Genomic DNA, 14,587 nt, shown 5'->3' with positions numbered 1-14,587 from the left:
GAGATCTTCGTTTCATGTCTCTTCCGGGAGATGGAACATAATGATAATAATCTCCATTCAGCTCCTTTTCTAAGCTATAGTTAAGGAAAATTCATTCCACTTCCAAGACCTTTAAGAAAGAGAAGATATTCTCCACTGTCGCCCACATGTTAGTCCAGCACTAATGCACACACGGGTTGACGCTCCGAAGTGGATGATCTTAACCATCCATTGCCTGGGCTAACTGGTCTTTTTCATGCCATTTGGGGCGGGGGGGGGCGGGGCAGATTGTTTTCATGGGCTCAGAACCAAAGTATTAGGCACTTCCAACAAAGTCTTGCCAACCCCTAGCAATGACTTACATTTGGGGCTTTTAACGCTCACCCTAAACTTATCCAAATCAAGAACTTCGAGATGGTTGAGAATATTCCTGTCACTTAAATCACAAGATTATCTTGACCTGCCAGTCTGGGGAAGATATTGAGTGGGAATCTAACTCCAACTACTTTCACAGCAATAACATAAGTCCAAAAAAGACTAAAAATGGGAATGCTTCTTAACTGACAGGCAGGTGTGGAACTCTGCCCCGTAGGTGCTATTACCACAAGCATCAAATGTTGTCACGATTTGTACTTTAATTTGGCTCCCTGATGGTTTCACTGACTGCGCCTGCAATGCACTTCCTCCTCCTTCCCCCAAACATTATCCACATGATAGGCCAGGGTATATGTGAGCTACATACTTTACAGACTGTATCATAATGCGTGATCACAAGGGGGGCAGAGTAAAGTAGACAGGCAGCGTTAATTCTGGCATTTCCTAACTTTTGAGAGCTTGACTTTGAAATCTTAATAATGTTCTTTTAACAGTTTTGGGTGTGGCTGTGTTATGTATGTAGCTAGCGTGGGCACAGATGATGTCTAAATTACACAAATACACAGGCCTGATTCTCTCTCTCACAGCAGTGAAGTCAGAACTACTTGGGACAGGAATATGAATGGAGCTGTACCAATCAGTGTAGGTAAGGCCAGGATCAGCATATATATAAACATTTCTAACATAGTGCAACCACATCTTCAGCAATGCATTGCCCCCTGGGAGGATGAAACAGAAGCTGTGACATCTTTCTCAGCTGCTTGTCTCTCTTTGGTACATTTATGTATGACCCTTCATGTTGCTTTTGCACAGCTTCTGTGCAACTAATTGTGCTGATGTTAGTCTCACATTAATTGGTATTCCAAAGGGGCTCCATAAAATGATTTTACTTGTACTTCCATAAAAATCAGCTTACCTCCAAAGAAAAACATTCTAATTATGAAAAAAATTCATAATCCTGTGTCTAATGGGTAGGCATCTGCTGAAAAAGTCTCTGGATAATTACTGGGAGGTTGTGTGGGAGAGAGAGACAGAGAGAGAAAGAAAATCGGCTACGGGAGTAAATTCTGGAAAACATTAGAGAAGGCCTGGTAGAAAGTCTAATGACTGTAATCATCTGAAACATTCGGAGAGGGTTTCTGCTCTGACAGAACATTAGACGAGTTCCATTAAAACAGTGGTTTATAGCAGCCTCCGAAAACGCTCCCTTTGCAATCCCAATACCTGACTTCAATTAGCTAATGTCTTCAGTGATTCCAATAGCTTTCTATAAAACATTGAAGTTTCTTAACTACTGTGTCAGATTTTGCTGAGGGAATAAGTTCTTTGAAAAGGAGCAAGTTAACTATAAATCTGCCTATACTGGGCCTATATTGTCATCCTGAAGCATTACTCGGCAGGAGTGTACTTACCAAATGGAGAGAGAGAGAATATGTATGTGTGTCTCATTTAGGGCTGGTCAACATCTAAAAACTTAGGTCAGCCTGATTATGTCACTCAGTTTGTTAGTGGCAACACAAGGCAATGTCGACTCAGGGCCAATAAACGTGATGGGGCAATGGAATTACAATATACTGCACCAAAAAACAAAACACACTCTGAGACTTATTGCTTTTGTGTTTGTTACAGCCCCTGCACAGCAGCTGGACGCAAAGTTATCACGATGGAAATGGAGCTAAAACCGAACTACTAATGCCCTGGGGAATCAAAGTGGTGGAACAAGAGACTATTGAAGGTATCATTTCTAGGGAGGATACTCTCTAACGATTGGATTCCAACTCCCCTAGCAGGATACCGTTTGCATCGGCATGCTGAGATTTAGAACAGCAAATGCTTCCCAGCATCTACATTCCTCACCAGCTTAATGCAGGTGCTCAATGACACCAGTCAGCATTCCTGTACAAGAAATGAGGGGGTATTAATGAGTGAAGGCTTCTTCATTGTCCAGATTGTTGGTTTTGTTGCTACCTGTGCTGGCAGCCCATTGAGATAGAAATTCCATCTCCTGGCCATTGCAGTGGAATAACAGAGGCACCCTTTAAAATGCTGCCTTTTTTGTTCAGTTTTGCAATTACATTTCAGGGCTCGTCATTTTCATTGGCTCCGAGAAGCCCGGCGTCCGCTCAGGAAGTACGGCTACGCAGCATTGGCTAACAGACCAGCCCTGCCCTGGGAGGTCAGCGTTCGGCTACAGACTGTTAAGCACGGAAGGCAGTTTCCAAGTGGAGCGCTGTGATGGATTCTACCCAGGCCCCTGCTTCTGCCACCCTGTGCAGGAAAAAAACAAAGGGCATTGTTCTCTGAAACGTCCATTATTCCTGTTCTGAGAAAGAGACCGTGAAACTGTTAATGTGGCTAAACTCATTCCAGAAGTGATCTCTTCCCTTGGTCCTCACCCCTCCATTTTTACAGGCTACTTTTCCTTTGCCCTGGTTAATCTGCTAGTTAGGCAGTGTGACTAATAAGAGACTGAGCAGGGTGTGCTGGTTTTGTAACATAACCCCAGGTGTTTAGCTGTGAGCCTTTCCACTCATTATTCTGAGTTGCTGAGTACACACACCCCTCTCTGCCCACTGAACTCTCTATCAAAAGGACAGCTTTCCTTGCTGACACTTCTCCCCTAGCCCCAAAGATCTATGTGCATCCTGTGAACCTACAGTCCTCGCTAGCAAGGGGCCCCTCGTCCTGCTACAGAATGCGACACCACAGCTCCCTGAGTCACCAGGCCTGGTCCTGCACCTTAAAATTCAATAGGAGTTTTGCAGTTGGCATCAGTCATAGACAAATGCAAAGTGCTCCACTTAGGAAGGAAAAATTAGTTTCACACATACAGAATGGGAAGAGGCTGTCTAGGAAGGAGTACGGCAGAAAGGGATCTAGGGGTTATAGTGGACCACAAGCTAAATATGAGTCAACAGTGTGATGCTGTTGCAAAAAAAGCAAACATGATTCTGGGATGTATTAACAGGTGTGTTGTGAGCAAGACACGAGAAGTCATTCTTCCACTCTACTCTGCTCTGGTTAGGCCTCAGCTGGAGTATTGTGTCCAGTTCTGGGCACCGCATTTTAAAAAAGATGTGGAGAAATTGGAAAGGGTCCAGAGAAGAGCAACAAGAATGATTAAAGGTCTTGAGAACATGACCTATGAAGGAAGGGAGAAAACTTGTTCACCTTAGCCTCTAAGGATAGAATCAGAAGCAATGGGTTTAAACTGCAGCAAGGGAGGTCTAGGTTGGACATTAGGAAAAAGTTCCTAACTGTCTGGGTGGTTAAACACTGGAATAAATTGCCTAGGGAGGTTGTGGAATCTCCATCTCTGGAGATATTTAAGAGTAGGTTAGATAAATGTCTATCAGGGATGGTCTAGACAGTATTTGGTCCTGCCATGCGGGCAGGGGACTGGACTCGATGACCTCTCGAGGTCCCTTCCAGTCCTAGAATCTATAAATCTATGAATCTATAGCCCTCGGTACAGAGGGCAGTGCAATTCCTGAGGTCATTCCCAAACCTTGGTGTCCTCTACAACAGCCCTAGGGAGGTTGGATGGCGGGTGGGCTGGTCTTTGTGACTGTGGGGCCAGTTTTTCTTCACTTGTTCGCTCACATCTCCAGGCAGAGTTCCTCTAGGTGGTAGCCACTAGCTCTTGGACTCCTTCATGGAGCAGCGGGCGTGTCCTCCTCCAGAATCCTGATTTTGAACCTTTGACTTGTACTCGCTCCCTGTTTTCATTTTTTGCCCCCCAGATTTAGTTGCTCCGTTTTGTTCTTTTCTGGCCCGTCCCCTCGGAAGAGGGGGAAGCCCCTTCGGTTTGAGAAAGAGGTCCCCTTCCAGCAAGCCGTCTAGAACATGGAGATCAAATAGGCCTAAGAACTGCTGCCTTAACCCCAGTGGACCATGCACTTGGAGATTCCTATGCTACGTCGGCAGTAAGATGCATGTGTGTTAGTGGGGGGAATGCTGTTGGATGATAGTACACCGCTTCTTGATACTGAAATGGAACTTCACTCCCAAGAAATGACTATATATATATATATATATATATACACACACACACACACACGCTGTATGTTTAAAGACACCCAGGTCCTGTCTCATCAGAACTGATCAACTAAAGTTTAAAATGTCTGCCACAGTCCAAGCTCCCAATGAGCGCCTTTGGGTAATTTGGAATGTCACTCTCAGACTTCGCAGGCTTTTATTTTGCTCCCTGCATAAAGGCCTTGACTGGACAAGCTCCTCCAGGCCTACCGCAGCTTGGCAGTAAGGGGTTATTTTTTTTCTGGAAAGTGATTGGAGCAATCCCCAAATCCCAAGAGACTAGACCTGAGCTGAACGTGTGAAAGCTGGTTGGGCTGGCAAGTTCAGGACCCAGGCTTGGCTTCTTTATAGCAGTCTGGCTCACCAATCATAGAGAGAGAAAATGGAGTCTTTGTTGGAATTTTCAGTCATCTTGGGATGGGGGTTTAAAGAATTATAAGTTTGCCCTTCTATAAGAACCTTTCACTGAAGGATCTGAAAGTGCTTTAAATACATGAAAGAGTGAAACCACACAGCATCCTTATAAGTTAGTTAAGCATTATTATATCCATTTTACACATGGTAAACTGAGTCACAGAGAGTTGGTGTAACTTGCTTAAGATGACAGAGCCAGGGCTAGAACCCAGGAGTCCTGTCTCCCACCCACCTGCTCTGATCACTATAGTAATTCTTTCCCTGTCCCTTCCTTGTCCTCAGGATGTGGCAGGAAGGGAGGGGGGGAGTTTCCCCCTCAATGAATCTTCCTCTCCAGTAAAACTTGCCTGTGAATTCCTAGTATTTATGTATCAAAGCCAAATGCAAGTTTCTGCTGCAAGAAGAGAATGATAAATCAAAATCCTGCCACACTCTCGCAATCAGCAGAATGGGGTTTCAGCTATTTCCCTCTAAACCATTAGTGCAAATGGTGTGCTCATAAAATTAGGTAGCGCTTGATGTTTTTGAGTACTAATGACCTGGAATTAACAGAAATAACCACGGTATAAACTGGTAATTAATGTCCTCTTTATTATCCTGCTAACAAGATGAAAACATATTGAGAAAGGATCGTCATTTCTCAGCTCCAAATATGACACTGTTAGCACCATAGTAATGCTCCTCTAATTACCCAGAACTCATCCAGACTGATTGGCTCAGAACGAACCAGGGTTCAGCCATTTCTGCAGCTTCCTAGCTGGAAAGAAGTGGGACCATTTGACAAGTTACTAGACTGAGTATGAATTTGAGGGACTATGATGTACAAACATCGGAGTTATTTTACCAGGAAAAAACGGTGGTCCCTCTAATGCAGGTGCAGTAGCTTGTCTCTGGAATTCCAAAATTCCCAATAATGAACTGGGTCAGTTGTGCGATACAATTTTTAACACTATTATTTGGGCCCAGATGACCGAGGCCCCATTGTGCTGGGGGTGCTGCACAGAGGGCTATTCAAGGCAATCCCAGTCCTGAAATATTTTACAATTGAATATTAAGGACTGGGATGGCAGGAGACTGAACATTAGAAATTTCTTCCTGACTGTGGTAAGAAAACATTAAGGCCTGGCTTGTGACGGTCACTTGTAGAGCTGCAAGTGTTAACGGTTATTAAATCATTGTTACACTGCTGATATCAGTAGTGCCTACAGATCTCAGGACATGCAACTGTATAAACAACTTGGGCAGATCAGAAGAACAGCTCTGTGTAGCTTGAAAGCTTGTCTCTTTCCCCAACAGAAGTTGGTTCAATAAAAAATATACCTCACCCACCTTGTCTCTCAGACTCAGAAATTCTTGTCCTTCTAAAGAGCAGATAAAAGGGAACTTTTAACTTCTTTACCCTGTGTGAAGCTGCAGCGTAAATCCCCACATGCTGATTGTGGTAGCTTTGTTGATTACAAACTGTATTATTGTGACGTTTGTTTGGAATGCTCTAAAAATCCTTTCGCTGCCCAGACTTTGGAAACCGCGTGACATTTTTAAGCTCATGGCTCCCATTAGTTCAGTCTGGCCAAATTCCCTTCACCCACTCCCCGAGCACAAGCTATCTTTTGGAGGCTGAAGAAAATATTTTTTATTTTTTCCTGACCATTGGCCGTCATGGCAAAGAGTGGGGAAGGTGATTTTGTGCCTGAACATGTACAGGGTCACGGCAATTATGCAAGGCTGCAGCTTAGGGTACGTCCAGACTACCCGCTATATCGGCGGGTGGCGATCAATTTATCGGGGATCGATATATCGCGTCTCATTAAGACGCGATATATCGATCCCCGAACATGCTCCCCGTTGACTCCGGAACTCCACCGGAGCGAGCAGCGGTAGCAGAGTTGACGGGGGAGCCGCAGCCGTTGATCCCGCGCCGTGAGGACCCAAGGTAAATTGATCTAAGATACTTCGACTTCAGCTACACTATTCACGTAATTCAGCCCTCAATAATTCAGTGTGGGCCCACTGCACTGTCCATTGACATGAAGAAACCAGGCCCTGTGAGAAGTAGGAATGCCAGCATTATTATAGGTTTCAGAGTAGCAACCGTGTTAGTCTGTATCCGCAAAAAGAACAGGAGTACTTTTGGCACCTTAGAGACTAACAAATTTATTAGAGCATAAGCTTTCGTGGACTACAGCCCACTTCTTTGGATGCATACAGAGTGGAATAAATATTGAGGAGATATATATACACACATACAGAGAGCATAAACAGGTGGGAGTTGTCTTACCAACTCTAAGAGGCCAATTAAGTAAGAGAAAAAAAACTTTTGAAGTGATAATCAAGATAGCCCAGTATAGACAGTTTGATAAGAAGTGTGAGAATACTTACAAGGGAAGATAGATTCAATGTTTGTAATGGCTCAGCCATTCCCAGTCCTTATTCAATCCTTTATTGATTGTGTCTAGTTTGCATATCAATTCCAGCTCAGCAGTCTCTCTTTGGAGTCTGTTTTTGAAGTTTTTCTGTTGTAATATAGCCACCCGCAGGTCTGTCATTGAATGACCAGACAGGTTAAAGTGTTCTCCCACTGGTTTTTGAGTATTATGATTCCTGATGTCAGATTTGTGTCCATTAATTCTTTTGCGTAGAGACTGTCCGGTTTGGCCAATGTACATGGCAGAGGGGCATTGCTGGCACATGATGGCATATATCACATTGGTAGATGTGCAGGTGAACGAGCCCCAGAAAAACTTCAAAAACAGACTCCAACGAGAGACTGCTGAGCTGGAATTGATATGCAAACTAGACACAATCAACTAAGGACTGGGAATGACTGAGCCATTACAAACATTGAATCTATCTCCCCTTGTAAGTATTCTCACACTTCTTATCAAACTGTCTGTACTGGGCTATCTTGATTATCACTTCAAAAGTTTTTTTTCTCTTACTTAATTGGCCTCTCAGAGTTGGTAAGACAACTCCCACCTGTTTATGCTCTCTGTATGTGTGTATATATATCTCCTCAATATTTATTCCACTCTGTATGCATCCGAAGAAGTGGGCTGTAGTCCACGAAAGCTTATGCTCTAATAAATTTGTTAGTCTCTAAGGTGCCACAAGTACTCCTGTTCTTTTTCCAGCATTATTATGTGAAAGTTACATGCAGTACTGTGAAACCCAAGGACATGCCAGGGAAAGGATCGGAGCAGGAAGGAAGATGTGACTTGCCAGGCCAGCAGGGAAAACATCAACGTTTCTCTCCCTGAAAGCCACCTTGGACAACAGGTGATTCTATAAACAGGTGAAGGGTAGCAGCCAGGGGTGAGCTGTGTGCCTTGCACATAATGTTACCAGTTGTAGCTCTCTGTCCATTTCATCAGAAACCCAATCAGCTTATTCTCCTCATCATGACAACCAAAATTGCAGCTGCTCACTTCTATGCATATTTCAAACTTTGCTTCCTCCTGAAACTAAGGACAATGGGAGTATCCACTTCCCAATGTGTGAGACACCTTGTCTGAAGAATCTCAGATTAACTGAGCTTGAAATCCACATCCCCCATGATAATCCTGCGACGCTGGAATACAGACTTCAAGGTATTGCCAAACGCTTACTCAAGAGCCTGGCCATAATTATACCAAAAGAACCCCTCAGGGGGGAAGACAAGACTAGCAGCCTGTTTTCCTATGCAGAGCGGTTCATTGTCTCCTATGAGTTAATTGGGGTCCAGGGATATGTTTGAAAATACTAGGAGGTAAACTAGCTAGAAATAACTTGCTGTGTGACCCGCCAAAAGAGAGATGTTCTGTGAATCAAACTTCCTGATACCTCAAGAAATCCAGACCAACTAGCTTTCACCCCAAATCAGGAACTGTACACATCTCTGTTTTATAAACAGACACGTCTCTCTAAGTGTGGACAATCTGTCATCTTTCAAGATAATTTCCTTTGTTCTGTAGTAATCTCTGATTATATCTAATAACTTTCATTTCCCTTTCAAAGAATGTACAGACTATGCCCACTAAAAGTAAAGGACAAAGACCCCAGTAGTGAACTAACACAACAATTTTAAGAAGGAATTCAATCAAGGAAGAGCTAATGTTAAAGAATTTGGTTTGAAGGACTCTATGTGGACCCTACACCAGAAGCTAAGAAAGGAAATACTGGAAAAGAACTCCCTGTACCAGAGAATAGAGCTGTTTGCATGATGTATCAAGACACTGAAAACCCACATCACAATCTTAACCCAAGAGAGGAGTTAATTAAGCAATGCAGTTCAAAAGCTAGAGGCTACAGTTGAAAACTTGAAAAGTCAAAAGGAATTGTTAGACAGCCTAAACTTTCAGCTACAAGCTGAGTGGCAAAAGAGAAGAGCCAATATGGAATGCCAAGAAAAAGAACAAAAAGATCTAATGTAAAGATTCAGACAGGAACCTACAGGGATACTAGGATCCTGGAAGAAACAGCGAACTAGGCTGAAGATCTCTGAAAGTCAACTTCATCACACAAATGTGGAAAAATCTCAGAAAATCTGAGACTTGAAGGCGACAGACTACGGGGGTCAGTAGCCACACGACCTACCCTCTCCAACAGAGTAAGAGACAGAATTGGATAGACTCCAGGACCCATTTAGCGGTCACCCACTGACAATCTAAGCTTTTCCTCCTTCCAACCTGGCCAGTACTGCCTGGGAACCATGTTGGTACCTGTGACACAGAGGACCCTTGGCAAAGGTCCTCTGTTCTTTGCAAACAACTCTTACCTCACACCTGACAAACTCACTACACCAACCATGTCTTGCAGGATATTTATCCATAAAGAATAACATGTAAGAAAGCTACATGAAAGCTCATAACTTGTTAAGATTCATAATCATTGCAAGATAATTGTACCGGTAATATTTAAAGAATAATAAAATAATAAAAATAAAAAAATAAAAAACAACTCTCCCACCGACAAAAAAACTTCCACCCCCAACAAGCAGCAGCGGCTTTGTCGGCAGGAGAGTGCTCCTGCTGACAAAGCGCTGTGCACACCAGCGCTTTTCGTCAGTCAAACTTTTGTCGTTCGGGGGGGGGGGGGGTTTAACACCTCTGAACGACAAAAGTTTTGCTGACGAAGTTCCAGTGTAGACAACGCCTACGTCTCGGTGATGGCCCATTCCATCAGGAGGGAGTTATTGCCCCACCCTGGTGAGCTGGGGATGGAATGCAAGGCTCAGTCCTCCAACCTTGCTCCATCCCAAGACTTTCAATAGAAAACCATGCGAGAGAACTGCAAACAATCAAAACCACTTGGAGGTAAGAAAGGAAGGTTACAAGAGGCAGAGAATGGCCCTGCCTATGAATAAAGACAAAAGGACTATTTTAGTATAACGCGGCATGGGGAAAGGCACTCCATATCCTGTCACCGAGGAGACATCTTGGGGAGCAGGAATGCTCTCATGAAATAGTGGTTCCTGGGAAGCCAGCCAGCTCTGCAACAGACTGAACTTTGGTGGGGAAGGGGAGGAGGACGAGGGAGAACCTTTTTTAGTAGATAAGAAAGGGGACTATTAATAGGAAAACCAGATTTGTGTTTTATCATTTTGTTTTGTATTGTAACCATTTATTTCCACTATTTTCTTGTTTCTAGTTAACTCCCATTCTTTCTTAAATAAACCTACTTTGGTTTTAATAGAAGTGCTCACAGGTGCTGTGTGGTTTTAGAAGAGTGGTGATTTAAGGTACGAGTAAACCGGGGCACATGGCTCCCTGGATGGCAGAGGATCTGGGATTTCTGTGAGTAGTCAGTGGCAGGGGCTGGCTATCCCAGGGGAATCCCAGGGTGCATCTGTTGATAGCCTGCAAGGCAAAGACAGGGCTGGCATAGCCCAGAAGAGAGTGGCTGATGGGCTGGCAGTGACGGGGCTGGCACCCAGCTACCACAAACAAGAGGCAGGCAGATGACTTGGCTGCCCTGCAAACTGTCCCAGCACCTGCTTGTTCTTTCACATGTCTAGCGTCGGTGTGTGTGTGTGTGAGACTGACTCAGAGTTGATGCTGGAAGCCGGGGAGGAGGAGCCCATTCCATTCACACTTCGTCTCTAAAGGCTCAGGTGGGGCAAACCTCAAACACATGGGTGGGTTTGTTTGGTCCCAGCGACTTCCCCCACCCTCCTGAGACTCTGTATGGACTTTCCCCACTGGCCTTTGTACAGTGCAAACTCCTGCTTACAGGCAGGGGACTGAAGCTCCGTTCGAATTCCTTTCCCTTCAGTCTCTGAGCTGAAAGGGGCACTTGGGCAGCATGAAGACACGCTGCTTTTTCCACTAAAAGCTGCCTCTGCCCTTGACTCGGTGCCTCACCCCTGCAGAGAAACACATTACTCCAGAGCAGTGTTGTTTCAAGGTTGATGATTCACAATGAACCCCAAGTCACACCTCAGCTGGGGGATGACTGACAAGCAGAGGTTTGCTTTTTTTATCCACAGCCTTCTGCCAGATGCGCTTTCCATCCATCAGACGTGACAGAACTGTCTGACACTGCGCGCAATCCCAGGGACCATTCCGAGAGCTGAAAAGCAATACGTCCCTTTTACCGAACAGAGACAAAGGAAGGGGCACAGCCAGGTTTGGGCAGCCAGGTTTGTGCCCACCATCAGTGTCTGCTCTACTGTGACCTAATGGAATGTGCGTTTCTAGTGCAGGCGTCACGGTAGCATAGGCAGAATGTAAATGCCCCGTGCTTTTAGCTCTCTGCAGTCGTACAGTTTCGCACAAATGTTTGCTGTTGTACAGGGTTTTTTCACCCTTTGATTTTCAATGAAGCAAGTGCCCCCACTCCAGGATGGAATAATACACAAAATGCACCACACACACGCAAACACACATGGGCTAGTGAAGCTAGAGTTCTGGAGGACATCAAGCAAATCCACCAGGTACCGCACAAAGTCCATCATGGGGCATGGTCTTTTGATTCCGATCCAAGAAAGGCCATGACAAAGCTGCTGACTGCTGGTCACCCTGTAGAGTGCTTTGAAATGAAAAGGTCTAAACAAACGGTAGAAGGAGGAAGGACAGTCAGGAGGGTCAGTTTCATGTCCCCCCATTTTACAGATTGGGAGATTAGGACCAGCGGCTTGCCCAAGGCAGCACAGAGGCAGAACTAGCATCCTGGACTCCTGACCCCAAGTCCTCTGCCTTAGCCACAAGGCCATCCTTAACTAGGAAAGGGATTTCAGTGTAAAGAGGATGGAGCTGTTGTAAATGAGAGGAAAACACCATTTAAAATTAAAATATTTTCAAATACCTCTACAATGTCTAAATAGGGGCAACCACAGGATTAAATCCTTATCACAGAGACATCAAAGAGTCGGATCTGCTACTTCCCGGCTTTCACTTTGCTCCATTTAGCTAAAAATGGCATTTTATTAAAAGGGAGAGGGGGAAGGCTGATGAAAATGATAAGTTAACTTTGAAAGATGGGCTGCCTTTGTCTGCCATAAGAATGCCACAGCTTAAAGCATCTTATCTGGGGAAGATTCAAGTGCTGTGTCTGCATTCAGTCTGACATGAATGCAGTGGGAGCTTTCAAATGCAAATTGCAGACTCACTTTAGAGACTACAATGTGTGAAATGAGGCTCCTCACAAAAGAGAGGAGAAACATTTAAAATGTAAAAAAAAAAAGCAACAATAATACAGCAAACACTGTGGACCTCATTCCTTTCCGCATCTGTGCCCCTTTAACCAGCTCAGCAAAGAGAGGAATTAACTGTGCTTCCTTGAAAGGAGTGAGGGTTCTGGGCTAAAGCATCCCCCAACAGTGGGACTGGCGGTAGCCTGGACTGGCCGAGTGTAGCTACTTAAGAACATAAGAAAGGCCGTACCGGGTCAGACCAAAGGTCCATCTAGCCCAGTATCCTGTCTACCGACAGTGGCCAATGCCAGGTGTCCCAGAGGGAGTGAACCTAACAGGCAATGATCAAGTGATCTCTCTCCTGCCATCCATCTCCACCCTCTGACAGACAGAGGCTAGGGACACCATTCCTTATCCGTCCTGGCTAATAGCCATTAATGGACTTAACCTCCATGAATTTATCTAGTTCTCTTTTAAACCCTGTTATAGTCCTAGCCTTCACAACCTCCTCAGGTAAGGAGTTCCACAAGTTGACTGTGCGCTGCGTGAAGAAGAACTTCCTTGTATTTGTTTTAAACCTGCTGCCTATTAATTTCATTTGATGACCCCTAGTTCTTGTATTATGGGAATAAGTAAATAACTTTTCCTTATCCACTTTCTCCACATCACTCATGATTTTATACACCTCTATCATATCCCCCCTTAGTCTCCTCTTTTCCAAGCTGAAGAGTCCTAGCCTCTTTAATCTCTCCTCATATGGGACCCGTTCCAAACCCCTAATCATTTTAGTTGTCCTTTTCTAGTACCAGTATATCTTTTTTGAGATGAGGAGACCACATCTGTACGCAGTATTCGAGATGTGGGTGTACCATCGATTTATATAAGGGCAATAATATATTCTCAGTCTTATTCTCTATCCCCTTTTTAATGATTCCTAACATCCTGTTTGCTCTTTTGACCGCCTCTGCACACTGCGTGGACATTTTCAGAAAACTATCCACGATGACTCCAAGATCTTTTTCCTGACTTCTTGTAGCTAAATTAGCCCCCATCATATTGTATGTATAGTTGGGGTTATTTTTTCCAATGTGCATTACTTTACATTTATCCACATTACATTTCATTTGCCATTTTGTTGCCCAATCACTTAGTTTTGTGAGATCTTTTTGAAGTTCATCACAATCTGCTTTGGTCTTAACTGTCTTGAGCAGTTTAGTATCATCTGCAAACTTTGCCACCTCACTGTTTACCCCTTTCTCCAGATCATTTATGAATAAGTTGAATAGGATCGGTCCGAGGACTGACCCTTGGGGAACACCACTAGTTACCCCTCTCCATTCTGAGAATTTACCATTAATTCCTACCCTTTGTTCCCTGTCTTTTAACCAGTTCTCAATCCATGAAAGGACCTTCCCTTTTATCCCATGGCAGCTTAATTTACATAAGAGCCTTTGGTGAGGGACCTTGTCAAAGGCTTTCTGGAAATCTAAGTACACTATGTCCACTGGATCCCCCTTGTCCACATGTTTGTTGATCCCTTCAAAGAATTCTAATAGATTAGTAAGACACGATTTCCCTTTACAGAAACCATGTTGACTATTGCTCAACAGTTTGTTTTTCTATGTGTCGGACAATTTTATTCTTAACTATTGTTTCGACTAATTTGCCCGGTACCGATGTTAGACTTACCGGTCTGTAATTGCCGGGATCACCTCTAGTGCCCTTTTTAAATATTGGCGTTACATTAGCTAACTTCCAGTCATTATGCTCTAATAAATTTGTTAGTCTCTAAGGTGCCACAAGTACTCCTGTTCTTTTTGTGGGTACAGAAGCTGATTTAAAGGACAGGTTACAAACCTTAGTTAACAGTCCGCAACTTCACATTTGAGTTCTTTCAGAACTCTTGGATGAATGCCATCTGGTCCCGGTGACCTGTTAATGTTAAGTTTATCAATTAATTCCAAAACCTCCTCTCGTGACACTTCAATCCGTGACAGTTCCTCAGATTTGTCACCTACAAAAGCCAGCTCAGGTTTGGGAATCTCCCTAACATCCTCAGCCGTGAAGACTGAAGCAAAGAATCCATTTAGTTTCTCCACAATGACTTTGTCGTCTTTAAGCGCTCCTTTTGTATCTCGATCATGGCTTGTGAGGGTCCACTTTTCCCTTCTT

This window comes from Chrysemys picta, chromosome 21, assembly GCF_011386835.1.
Source record: "Chrysemys picta bellii isolate R12L10 chromosome 21, ASM1138683v2, whole genome shotgun sequence".
NCBI classification, from domain to species: domain Eukaryota; kingdom Metazoa; phylum Chordata; order Testudines; family Emydidae; genus Chrysemys; species Chrysemys picta.
Note: the sequence above shows the minus strand (reverse complement) of the source record.